General features: G+C 40.7%; 1 protein-coding gene across 1 annotated transcript in view; it reads right to left on the bottom strand.

The window, feature by feature from the left end:
- The window catches only part of FRS2 (fibroblast growth factor receptor substrate 2), a 62,942-nt gene extending 50,898 nt beyond the window's left edge, over positions 1–12,044 (bottom strand). The window contains exon 1 of the mRNA XM_076332739.1: positions 11,978–12,044. The gene's annotated coding sequence lies outside the window, so the exon portion shown is untranslated. The remainder of the gene's footprint in view (positions 1–11,977) is intronic.
- Between the last annotated feature and the right edge of the window lie 230 nt (positions 12,045–12,274).

Raw genomic sequence — 12,274 nt, 5'->3', positions numbered from 1 at the left:
TTTATAAGTCAGCACTAGAGCTAATCAATCTAATAGTATCACTGCAACCAGTCATCTTATAATCAATGCAAGAGCAGTTTGACATACCACAGAACAACTGGTTAATACCACTCTACTTATTAGCACAAAGTTCTCATGGTAGTCAACATTTAATCATTTTATTAAGAGATTTCCCTAGAGTACGCGACTTATCATTAAGTACTTCAGTCTGTCCTCAAAGCCTCAGCTGAAAAGGTTTCCTCCTCCTTAGACATCTTCCTACTCCAAACTACAAAGAAATCATCCTTCCTAAGGACAGCTTATAACCAGTAAATTCCAAACTGACTGGCATATGCTTAAGTTGAACCTTATTTTTCCTACATATCTTGCTAAATTTTTTCACCTATAGTTCAATGAGAAGTCAAAACACTAAGCAAAATCTTACATGAACCAGGATCTAAATAAGTAAAAAGCCGCTCAAAACTGTGCTCCAATTTACTTATCAATAGGTAAGGGTACAGGAAGCTATCAGAGGTGAGATATGAACATAAAACTTAATTTAACTGCTTGCCAATTAATTTTTTACACGCTTGTACTTGTGAACCTTAAAATTTCACAAGTATTTAAACCAGGACACAAATATTCGCAGCTTGCCTTAGGCTGAGCCCCAGGGAAAATCAAAGGTGCTATGTCCTTGAAGGGGGGAGACAGGATAGGGGACAGGCTTTAGCATAACTAAGAGTTATTGATTTATTTTAACATCAGCAGTGAAGAATTCACAGAAAAATGCTAAACTGATACGGTATTGGCACAATCAAACCTTTGGAAAGGTAGTTTTCTTTTTAATTTCACGCTACTGACAATGTTAAGCTACTTTTTAATATGAAACTATTTAAAAACCATACCATTTAAAATTAGTAAGTTACATCCGTTTAACAAATAGAATTCTGTATTACAGCTGACATTAAGAAATACAAACTCTTCAAGAGAAGTAAAATTAAATTTAGCAGACATACATGAAGTTGCGCTCTTTGGGACCAGTTTATAGGGACTTAACAGAACAAGGAACCCTGAAGCAGGAAGAAATAAATATTTATTAAGCAAACATACTGACACTTATGGACTAAAGTAATAGTAAAAGAAAACACATTGGTGAAGGTCAGATGATCCACATTCACTGTAGGCACAGAAAATCCAAGACAAATAACTTGGACTTTAGATTTTGAAGGGCACTTTGTTGCCCTTTACTAGTAGAAATATTTCAAGACCCTAAGTGGCCATAAGTATCTTAAAGTAACAGTCATAATATACACTTAAACAGAAACTAGAAGCTTATCTAAGTTTCTGGTATATGTTGTGCCTCTGAGACAAAACACACATTGCTCTAGAACCGAAGACCCAGAGGACAAGCTGGAAATGCTCTCCCCACCTCTGTTACCAGAAAAAGTTCTGGAACTTGGGGAAGGAGGATGTAAGCACTGCATAATAAAGGTTCACCCATCTACCTGTCTACTAAAAAAAGGAGGAGGAGGGAAGAAAAACTAAAAAAAGAAAATAGTTTGAAGCCTATGTAGCACATTCCCGTTTTCCCTTCCTGCATGCATTCTTTTCTAGTCCAGCAATTTTTAGGAATGGAGCACTCTCTGGAGTTGCAGGACTGACCGACCGACTGGCATGTATTACTCAGAATTCCTCTAAATATAGGCATAACAATATTATTACAATAATACTATATAAATACCACAAAGTTCAAGTTTAGAGCACAATTTATTGGATAATACTGTATTTAATATTAGTTTGTTCATTACTTTTTAAGACCTAAAATGTCTTAACCAAATGCCTTTTAACAACAAAGATTAGTGTAATGGTATCCTTCCCAGCAAAATTCCAAGTGAAGTTCTCTCAGGAACTGAACACCATCACGTAAAACTTACATAGTAAATGAAGAAAGAGACAGCTATCGTAAAGATAAGGAAGTAGGCATTCACTTTCACACAGAGCATCCAAACATTTGCCAATTAAATGCTTTTAGGAACCTTGAAGTAGGAGCCAATTATTTAAGAACTGAAGACTACCTCCACTCTAGCTGCACAAAATTTGTGCACTCTGCACAAATACTGTATAGACCGATACGAAACATCCAGCTTACTTTAGCATTAACATTTGTACACCTAAGAGAATTAACACTAAAACTACCACTGCTCTAGTCCTTTTACATTTATGGCAATACAAATGGATGAGTAACGCATACGCTGCACTCTCAATTTCAAGTCATGAAAGTCTGCTCAGTAGATTTTAAGAGAATGAAACACAAGGCAGCTGCCATGACCCAGAAGAGACTCACAACGATTTAATTCTACTACCCTAAAACATTTCTAAGACAGGTACAGCAAGCTATATATTAAAATGGATTACTGTAACTATTATAATTACTTTTTCATTGTATTAACAGTTGTCCCGGTTTCAGCTGGGATAGAGTTAATTTTCTTCCTAGTAGCTGGTATAGTACTGTGTTTTGGATTTAGGATGAAAATAATGTTGATAACACACTGATGTTTTAGCTGTTGCTGAGCAGTGCTTACACTAAGTCATGGACTTTTCAGCTTCTCATACTGCCCTGCCAGCGAGTAGGCTGGGGGTGCACAAGAAGCTGGGAGGGGACACAGCCAGGACAGCTGACCCAAACTGCCCAAAAGGATAGTCCATACCATGTGACATCATGCTGAACAAAAAAACTGGGGGGAGTTGGCCGGGGGGGGCAGAGGAGGGGGGGCATGACCTCTGCTCAGGAACTGGCTGGGCATCGGTCAGTGGGTGGTGAGCAATTGCATTGTGCATCACTTGTTTAGTATATTCTTTTATCATTATTATTATTTTCCCTTCCTTTTCTGTCCTATTAAATTGCCTTTATCTCAACTCACGAGTTTTACCTTTTTTCCGATTCTCTCCCCCATCCCACTGCAGGGTGGGAGGGGGAGTGAACGAACGGCTGTGTGGTGTTTAGCTGCCTGCAGGGTTAAACCACAAAAACATTCAAATAATGAGGAGCCCCAAAAGTTTAACTTTCTCAAAAAAAAACCCCAAACCCACTACACAAGTCACTGACTCAGAAACCTTGTGACCTAAAGTTTCATGAGACATGAAAAAAAATATTTAAGAGCCACTTGGCTTAGTGACTTTTATTAATTAATATTAGACTCTTAGTGACACCTTATTAATAAAAATGTATTACCTCTGTTAATATTAGCTTTAGTTCTGTAGTAAGTCAAGTATAGGACATGGCACTTAATACTACTTCTATTGCCAGTTTAATTGAATTTGTGTATCATTTAAATAAAAGCTGCAGATTACATCTGATTTGTCTCACCAAAGAAACCTGCCAAGTGCAGAAAAAAAAAATTTACTAACTTAAATCACATACAATAATAAAAGTTCACCAAATCTGACATTGCACTCACACAACAGAGTTTAAAGCATGTCACCAGTGCTCTTTGCTTACTCCAAAGTAAACAGTATAGTCACCAGACAAGTGAACCAGAGTTGGAAGATATACAGCAACATACATTTCATAGGTCTCTAAGAAAAGATCCAAAGGTAACATGCATCCCCATCAGCTTTGGTAGATAAAAACGTAGTTCATCTGTATAAGCAGAGAGACAACAGGATACTCTAATACCCATGAAGAAAAGTCAGAGATGCAATGATTTTCTCTTGTAGTAGCATTAACATATATAACATAGAATTATACTCAAAAGTTTCCTAAATCAAAGTGAAGAATATGACATGAAACATAAGTAAAGACATAGGGGTAGGGGGAAGATAGATTTGAGCGCCAAGAGTGGCAGGGAAAAAGAAGAGTATGATGTAGAAATATGAGATGCAGGTCTTCAAATTCAAAGACAATGAGCTTTAGCATGAGGAAAACTAGCACAGACTACTGAAAAATTGTACCAGTTGTATTTTAAACAGATTGCAGAGATAGGAGTATCAGGAGAAGAGGGAGGAGGTACTTGAAGTACTCCAGATGACAGATCCAGGCCTAAACTTCACTTGTAAAAACAGAAAAAGAAAACGTGGTCTTGAAAATGTTGTTTAGACAAGGAAGAAGGATATGAATAAAACATGACTGTGGATTCAAGGAGAAGAGGAAAAAAAAGAGGGCTACTCCCAAACAACTGCCCTGGGCGAGAGAGGATTATACCCCTGTCAGCAGCATCGCAAATGGCGAGCAAACGAGTTAAGTTTAAGAGATAAAGAGCTCTGAGACATTCAAAATGTTTATGGTAAAAAACACTGCAAGGAAATGCAGGACTGAATGAAGGCACGTAGAGCCACAAAACTCTACAAAGAAACACAGCAACTTAAATAAAGGAGAGAGCATGCAAGATTTCTACGAACGCTGTACACCTCGGGATTAGTGGGAAGATAGTACAAAAGCAGGAAGATGCTTGCAGCAAGCAGTACCACAGATGCCAAAGAGGGACAAGGCTGTGACAGCCAGGTAAGTTTCCCTACGTCATATCTCCTCTTATTCCCATAAAGCTAAAGCGGCTTAGCTATATGCTTTATAAACAGCGCAACTACACTTTGAAAATGTAAATAATTTCTTTTTTATTGTGTTATTGTACCACCTGACAGATGCACAATAACAACTACTTTCAATTACAATTATTGTGGTGATTTAAAAGCAAGAACATATTTTATTTAAACTAAAATTTGTAATCTAATTACATGCTTCAATCAGTGTTTGAGTTGCTGAAAAATACAGACAGCTACAAAGAAAGGAGTATTACACCCTCTATGTCTAACGGTTGGCTGAAAAGGCTAAACTTGCTGAATGACATCGGGGGGGGGGGGGGGGGGGGGAGTCCCCTTGTGTTCCAGTAAGATTTTTTTTAAAAGAAAAACAACAACAACTGTGCTTTAAAGGAGTAATTCAAAGAGATACATTTTTTTTTTAGAACATAAATACAACAAACTCTAAGATGTCGGAAGAATCTTAACATACTTCCCTGAAGAAGTAGCCCTCCCTGTGTTTGCTTGGTATCTTAATTTGCCTTTGGTTTCAAAACTCCAGGCTTGCCAAGAGCTATTCCTTTCAAAACCTCAGGAATTCCATTACTAGTTTTAAGCTAAATTAAAGGAAAATAGAAGCATTCAACGCATGGCGAAAGTATGCACAAAGTGTTTGTTGATACTCATAAATAGACTGAAAAATTTAGACATGTCTGAAGGATAACTGCTGCACAGTCAGCTCTGTTTTGCTCTGCTGTGCAGCTAAGCAAAAAGCTACTGCTGTAATTTCAGAAAAGCTCAGCATAAGATAGATTGCTACCAAGATGGAACACAGCACTAGATCATTCATTTTTCACTTTAAGTTTATATATGAACCAAAGTTTGCATTTCTGCAGGGGAAAAAAAAAAATAGTGGGAGTTTCCCCTTTAACGCTACTGCTTCAACATCTCCATTTGGGAAAAGAATGTCACACTGTCCTAACGCATGGCAAAACCAGTCAACTCTCCACCCTGTCAAACATCTTGCAAGTCATGAAATAAAGACATTCCATCTCAGAAATACATCTAATATTGTGCTGATGAATATCTTTCCAATGTTCACATAATGGGTCCCTTCCAACTTGCGATATTCTACGATTCCATGATTCTAAACAAGCAGTATTACTATAATCACTTTTACTGACTAAATTATGGTAAGAATGAAACATCCCCACCTGCATATTGTGCCAGGTGTCATACTAACACACAAGAAGATAATATCCCTGTGCAAAGCATTTAAGAAAATTTGTTTGAAAGACAAATGCTTCATTTGTGTCAAGGTGAGTAATCCCAGCAGATAAGAACTACTACGCAGTTTAACTTCTTTGGCAGCAGCCACAGGGAAACAGTGGAAATATCAACACATCAGTTTAAACTGCAGCTCCAGAGAGAGATAGATCAAAGTTCTGTATCTTCCATTAGAAACACAGGAATCCAGGTACCGGCATACAGGATAGAGAGTCTGTTTTACCCTTGAAAAGGCACGAAATTAAAGCAACTTTTCACCACTGAGTCAGCACACAGTAACGGATCAGTGGTTTACAGTAACCGTCACCAGTGTATGAATGACAGCAGTAGCATCTCAACCTTGCCAGGACCAAAATCACTATGAAGAAAAGTCAAGGGAACGAAGTCAGTTCTTCAGACTAAAAACACGGTGCCCCAGTCTCTCCTGAGTTTGGAGTACAGTCCAGGAAAACTATCACTATTTCAGATATGCCAACTGCCCTACAGTTCTCAGCTTTTATTACAAGCACAGACAATTCATAAAGTATTTCTGAACCACATTTTCCTCAACAGAAAACTAACAGACACATGTACAAGAAAAAGCTGAATAGCAAGAAATACTTGAGTACCTTTGCCATAAGATACACGCTTATCATAAATAAAGGAAAAGAAAAAGGATAAGCTAAAACCTACATTTGGGATCTTTTTCTAAAATCCCATTTCAAAAATGTACCAACAGAGAGGTGTTTCTACCAACATCCAATACTGAACCTGAACCTTTACATCAAAAAAAAAAAAAAGTTCTGTGAGAAGAAGTGGCAAGTCTAGTAATTGTGGCTGATTCTGGAAGCTGAAGGAAATAAAGGTGGCCATCCAGCACGGGTGGCTATGATAGCAACGACACGCAACACAACCATTTTAGACTTGCAGTAATTCAGAGGAACGCATTTCCTAACACAGGTATTAGTATTACTTTGTTGACTGAGATTCAGGCAAAAAGTTTAGGGATTATCTTGGACCACTTGAGAAGTCAGTGACAGATAAAGTACAACTTGTGACAAGAAGCTTCTCATCTCACTACCCCACATATGGATGTGAAAGCATTTTAGAAGAAGAACAAATAAGCCATGAAATTAAAGTACTCTAAGACAAGAGAAGGAAACAGTCAGTAATCACAACGCCATTTCTACTAATTAGAAAAGAATGCATATAGTCAGTCCCAAACATGCAATAATCTGGAAACTTTATTGTATAAACATCAGAAATAAGTTATTCGTTCTTTTTATTAAAGCCAAGGGATAATTACTTCTGCTGTCATTTCAAGTGTCAGGGAAAGACTGGAATTCTGGAGAATCACATGGCTCCAGGAGGATGTGCCTCAATAAAGAGTGAATTAAATTGGTTGTCATGATTGTTGCCACCTTGCCAGAAGCAGTGAAGAGGAAACTTGAAGAGTACATTATACTTGGAGAATACGACATATACACACACACACATTTTTATGCATACATACTTATATGAGAAAACATCACACACCAGTTTATCACCAGTTCAAGTTCAAAAAGAATGTTCACATCTAACACTGATTACACAGAAGGGCCAACAAGAAAAGATGATGCTTAAGAGCAGAAAGTTCAAAGTCTGTTATATTAGAGGACTGCTGTTCTACAACTTACACACAACTAAAATATCATCTGCATATGCTGCGTGAAATTACACATCTCTGGACAGCAGTTTTCAGCCAACAGCTCCTCAAATAGTTTTGATAAGATGTTACCCAGTAGCAGACAAAAATAAAACCCATTACATTTGTTTCAGAAAATGTCACTGAAAAGCTGCAGATAGGTCACCTCTTCCAGCAGTAGCTACTGCCCACAGTTACTCATCACCACCCAGCAAAGAGAGGTTACCACCCATACAGACTTGCAAGAGAGTGAATCATGTAAGAGCACACTAATCCACTTAAGGAAAAATTAATCAAGGTAACTGACCGGTGAAGGTAGATTGAGCTAATGCTGTCCGTTTAACAGCTGGTTATGCCTAAAGCACATAACGCTGCATACAGCTTCTCTGGTGGAAAGGATCATGAAGTATGGCAATCTATGGCAGAGCAGTATCAGTGCCTATCCATATCCTGAAACGTACAACTTCTGTGATAGCCTGAAAGCCTTAAGACAGATTTTGAAAATCACTAACCATTAAATAGTTACTTAAGAAGAAAAGTCGCATACTGCCTTCTAGGAAACTGTCTGAAGTTATGTCTTAGGTCAGCCTCATAATTTTCATAGGTTTGTTCATTTGGGTTTTTTAATCTACTTATTACTGCAAATTATCTTGCAGTTTTCTTAGTGGACACTCTGATCACTATCTTTTCTGATTTTAGTCTTTTAAATTTAAAAACTCAATATACATGCTGAACAAATTCATTGTTTCAGGAATTTGATGGATGAACAGCAGTTATAAACAGGAGCATATTTTTCCCATTAAGTACCGCTAAATGACACAATAGGTACCAAATAAAAATCCTAAAAAATTGAGTTACTATACAAAAGGTCAGATTCTTCCCTCAAAATCCCTTCAAAGACACACTGCCATGGATTAAGGGGTCCTAGATGTAAAATATGCCCATGAACCATAGCTGAACAATGTATTCAAACCCTCAATGCCGTACTAGCTTAAACTCACTGAATTAAGCCAGTATCGAATATACTTTAAACTGGCATAATGTGTCACTGTCACCAAAAGAAACAGACACACCCTGCTCCCCTTACTGCTTGCTTCCACCCCCATCTTTGCGCCAGCACAAATGTTTGTGCAGCAAACTGATCCAGCTTAAACCTAACCCTCCCCTCCCTGCCCCTCCCCCAAGTTAGTTCAAACCTCAACCAGTTCACCACATAACCATACAAGTATTTGCCTGCACAAAGGAGGAAGCAGCAGAGCAGGGTGGAAACAAACAGGACCATGTTTTTCAATGGTGGAGCTGGTCCATGCCAGCTGTACGCCTATGCAAAGCAGTAGGTTGCAGGCTGGAGTCCCGTAACATCAGTCTCCCATGTTCAGGCCTATGCAGTGCCACTCTTCCCCTCCCTCTCTCGGATCCCACCTCTTTGCTCACACAGCTACTGACAGGTATGCAACTGCAGGGTGAGTCGGTTCAGGGCGCTGAGTCAATTAAAAACTAACGCTACCACAAAAAAAGTTGCTAGTTTTCAGCCAGTTCAGCTTCCTGAACCAGCTCCCGGTGCAATCCTTACCAGCACAAGGAAGAGAGAGGAGGAAGGAGGCTGGGAAGGCATACGGTCCAATTTTGATCAGCTTATGATGCTGTGGAAACACACTCATACACCGCCACATTTTAAATTTAAACTTGCCAGAGCAGCTGAACGTGACTATTTTTAACTCATTTGTTCCTAAGATTAAACCTTGTCCCATTTTTTTTCAGAAACCTAAGCAGCCATAGTCTATTTGGGCACAAGCAGCAGGAAGTGAGGCCAGTTCACTATATTAACATTTTATTAAACTCTTCGTGTTTAATAAAACGAAGGTAGAGTATTAGTTATTCTAACTTAATGATACTTTCACCAGAGATGCTTTTAAATATCACTGATCAAATCACCTCGGATGTTTGCATAGGAAGAACATACACGTAATACTTAACATGACTGCATTGGTTTTGTTACCTTAACTGTAGTTTAGTATTTCCAAGGAATTTAAACAATGGTTCAGGTGATTGCAGTGGTCCTATAAACCTCTCTGCTCAGGAGTGAATTTCACCCATTATTCAAAAAGTTGTTTTGTTTAAAGTACAAGACCCAATGGTCACAGAAGTGAACAAAATTCATTTCAACGAATTCAGAATCAGACCCCTAATAAACATGGATATAGCTACTTTCAAGCTAGTTTTTGAACAGTAAAGTATTCTAAGTAGGAGTACAGACAGACTGTTAGAAATAATCTTGCTAAATTCCAAACAATAGAATTTATTACTGGATCCTTAGATGTAGCAGGGAATTATTTCCATGGCAAGTAAATATATTCGTTTATGTTCATCCAGTTAACAAAGAAAAGAAACATAATCATATCAATTCAAAAGACAAAACATATCAACATTACAGTTCAAGAACTGTATAACTGCACTGCAGAATCAGATTCATGTATCTGCAAACCAGTTTTCCCAAGTGCTATATATTGTATTTTTCCAGTTTATTAAACTCTCCTTTTCTTACAAAGATAAGATTCTTCCACAAACTACCACCACTTGCCCATTGCAACAATTGAAGACAACCTTTCTTCTCTTTAATAGAAATTTCTTGTATGATGAAAAAGTGTTCCAAACTACTCTGCCTGTAAGAATTACACAGAAATGAGAGAGTTTATTTTGACTACAACTCACGACCAACATTTAAGGCAAGACACTGAACTGGAAAGCGAGCAAAACCCTGGAAAGCCATTTAACCAGATATACATACAACTGCTGGCGCATTGTTTCAACAAGCATTTTCAAAGCATTCTTGACACAGAGGCAAATAAACTCAGGGAATCTCAGTCAAGGAATAATGTGCTTAATCACTTTCCATTTGGAATGGAGTTAACAGTTTTTGGACTTGAACTGGTGATTTATACTGATACAGGTTTCTTTTTAAGCAGGCATAGACAGCTGTGCTTTTCAAATGCACTTGCTAACCGAGGAAAACAGACAACAAACTTCCCTGGCAGTTCTGCTGACTTTAACAGGAAAACAGGATGCTTATTGGATCTGAACCCATGCGTCTTAATATCAAATCACTTTTAACACAGCAATAAATCTTAAAAAAATTAGGTTTGCATTCCCCTAAATACAAATATGTTTTAGAGCTAGAAGAGCAGATTTAATGACAGATTCATAATATAGAATTACTGCTAACATTAACACCATTAAAGATAAAAAATACTTATTCAGAAAACTTTTTTGCTCATTACACTAAATGTCACTTTGTCACTAGTACTTCAAGTAAAAAAAAAAGCTAAAAAAAATTCAGACTATTCAAAAAAAGTCACAAATGAAAAAATGTTTAAAAATATTAATATCACACCACAGTTGGCAACTGTTTCAACACTTACTAAAATCAACCCTGATTTCTACAGTATGTATTCATTGCAATAACAGTATTATTTTCAACTCACAGTCCGACAACACTCCTAGTGATTTCCAATCATGATTATAATTTCTTATGCATTAACATAGAACAAGGTGCAGTGACCAGGAATATGAGAAAACGTGCTTTCATTTTCCAGAAAATCAAGTTTAGATGGAGAACGAGTACTGAGACACCTTTTCACCTCTGTGATTCTTCAGATCTATCCTTACTACGATCACATACAGGGATATGTCAGAGAAAGGGGAGTTTAAAACGACGAGCAAGTAAGCTAGGTATCACTTTCATTCATACACACAGCACCACTTTGAAAAGCCCGGAGGACCCCCTTCCCCTCGAGAGGCTCTGTCTGCTGACCCAAACCCACTGACCCGACAGAGCTCTCAATTAGTCTCGGGGCTGGCACCTCGAAAGCCCCTGGACTTGCTCGGCGACGTGGAGCAGAAAATGCACTTGTCTTGAGAAGCATGTGACGGAAGCAGCTGACCTAGAGGAAGGTGCAAGCGCTTGACAGGTCACACAAGATGAGACTGAACCATCAGACACACCAAGCACCGAACGGGCGGGCGGGCAGCCGGGATCCACGCCCCGCGCCAGACCTGCCTCCAGCAAACCAACCGCCAGGACAACTTCAACGGCTCGGCTTTTGTTTTTAAACTCACACCCCGCTCATCCACCCCCGCTCCCCCCCGCCCTCCCGCCCCAGCCCCAGAGCAAGGCGGTGATCCCCCCACGGCCTTCCCCGCCCACAAACAACCCCTGGCCGCGGCCCCCCACGGGCCCCCGGCGGTCCCCGCCCCGCGGGGGGGTCCAGCCGCCAGCTAGCTCCCTCCACCCCCACAGCGAGCCCCCGCACCCCGGACCCACACCTCGGACGGGGAAGGAGGGCAGGTCCTACGGCAGGGCACGTCCCAGCCCGGCTCCCGCGGGAAGAGGCGAGACGCGGGGCTGCTCCCGCCCACGGGCGAGCCGGGCCCGGGCCCGGGAGCCTCCGATGCCGCCCCCTCCCAGCGAAGCCGGCTGGGCACCCCCGCGAGAAGGAGTCGGGGGGGAGAGGGGGGGGGAGGACCAGCACCCACCTCCGCCATGAGCCCCGCGCTGGCCGCCGCGCCGAGCCGGCCGAGCCGGCCGGGCCGCCTGTGACGGGCGAGACGGCGGCCCCGCGTCGCGCCGCGGGTAACGGCTGCGCCTCCCGATAGCGGCAGCGACAGGGCCTCGCGCTGGGCCGGACTCTGCCCGCGACAACTTCCGGGGCACGGCGCGAACGCCTTCCGGGGGCAGCGGCCAGGGGGCGGGGGCAGCGGGCGGTGCGCGGAGGTGGTCGCGCGCCGCGGGGAGCCGTTGCGGGGCGGGGGGGGGGGCGCGCGCGCGTAGGC

Source organism: Aptenodytes patagonicus, chromosome 1 (genome assembly GCF_965638725.1).
Source record: "Aptenodytes patagonicus chromosome 1, bAptPat1.pri.cur, whole genome shotgun sequence".
NCBI lineage: Eukaryota > Metazoa > Chordata > Aves > Sphenisciformes > Spheniscidae > Aptenodytes > Aptenodytes patagonicus.
This window is presented reverse-complemented; position numbering and strand designations above follow the sequence as displayed.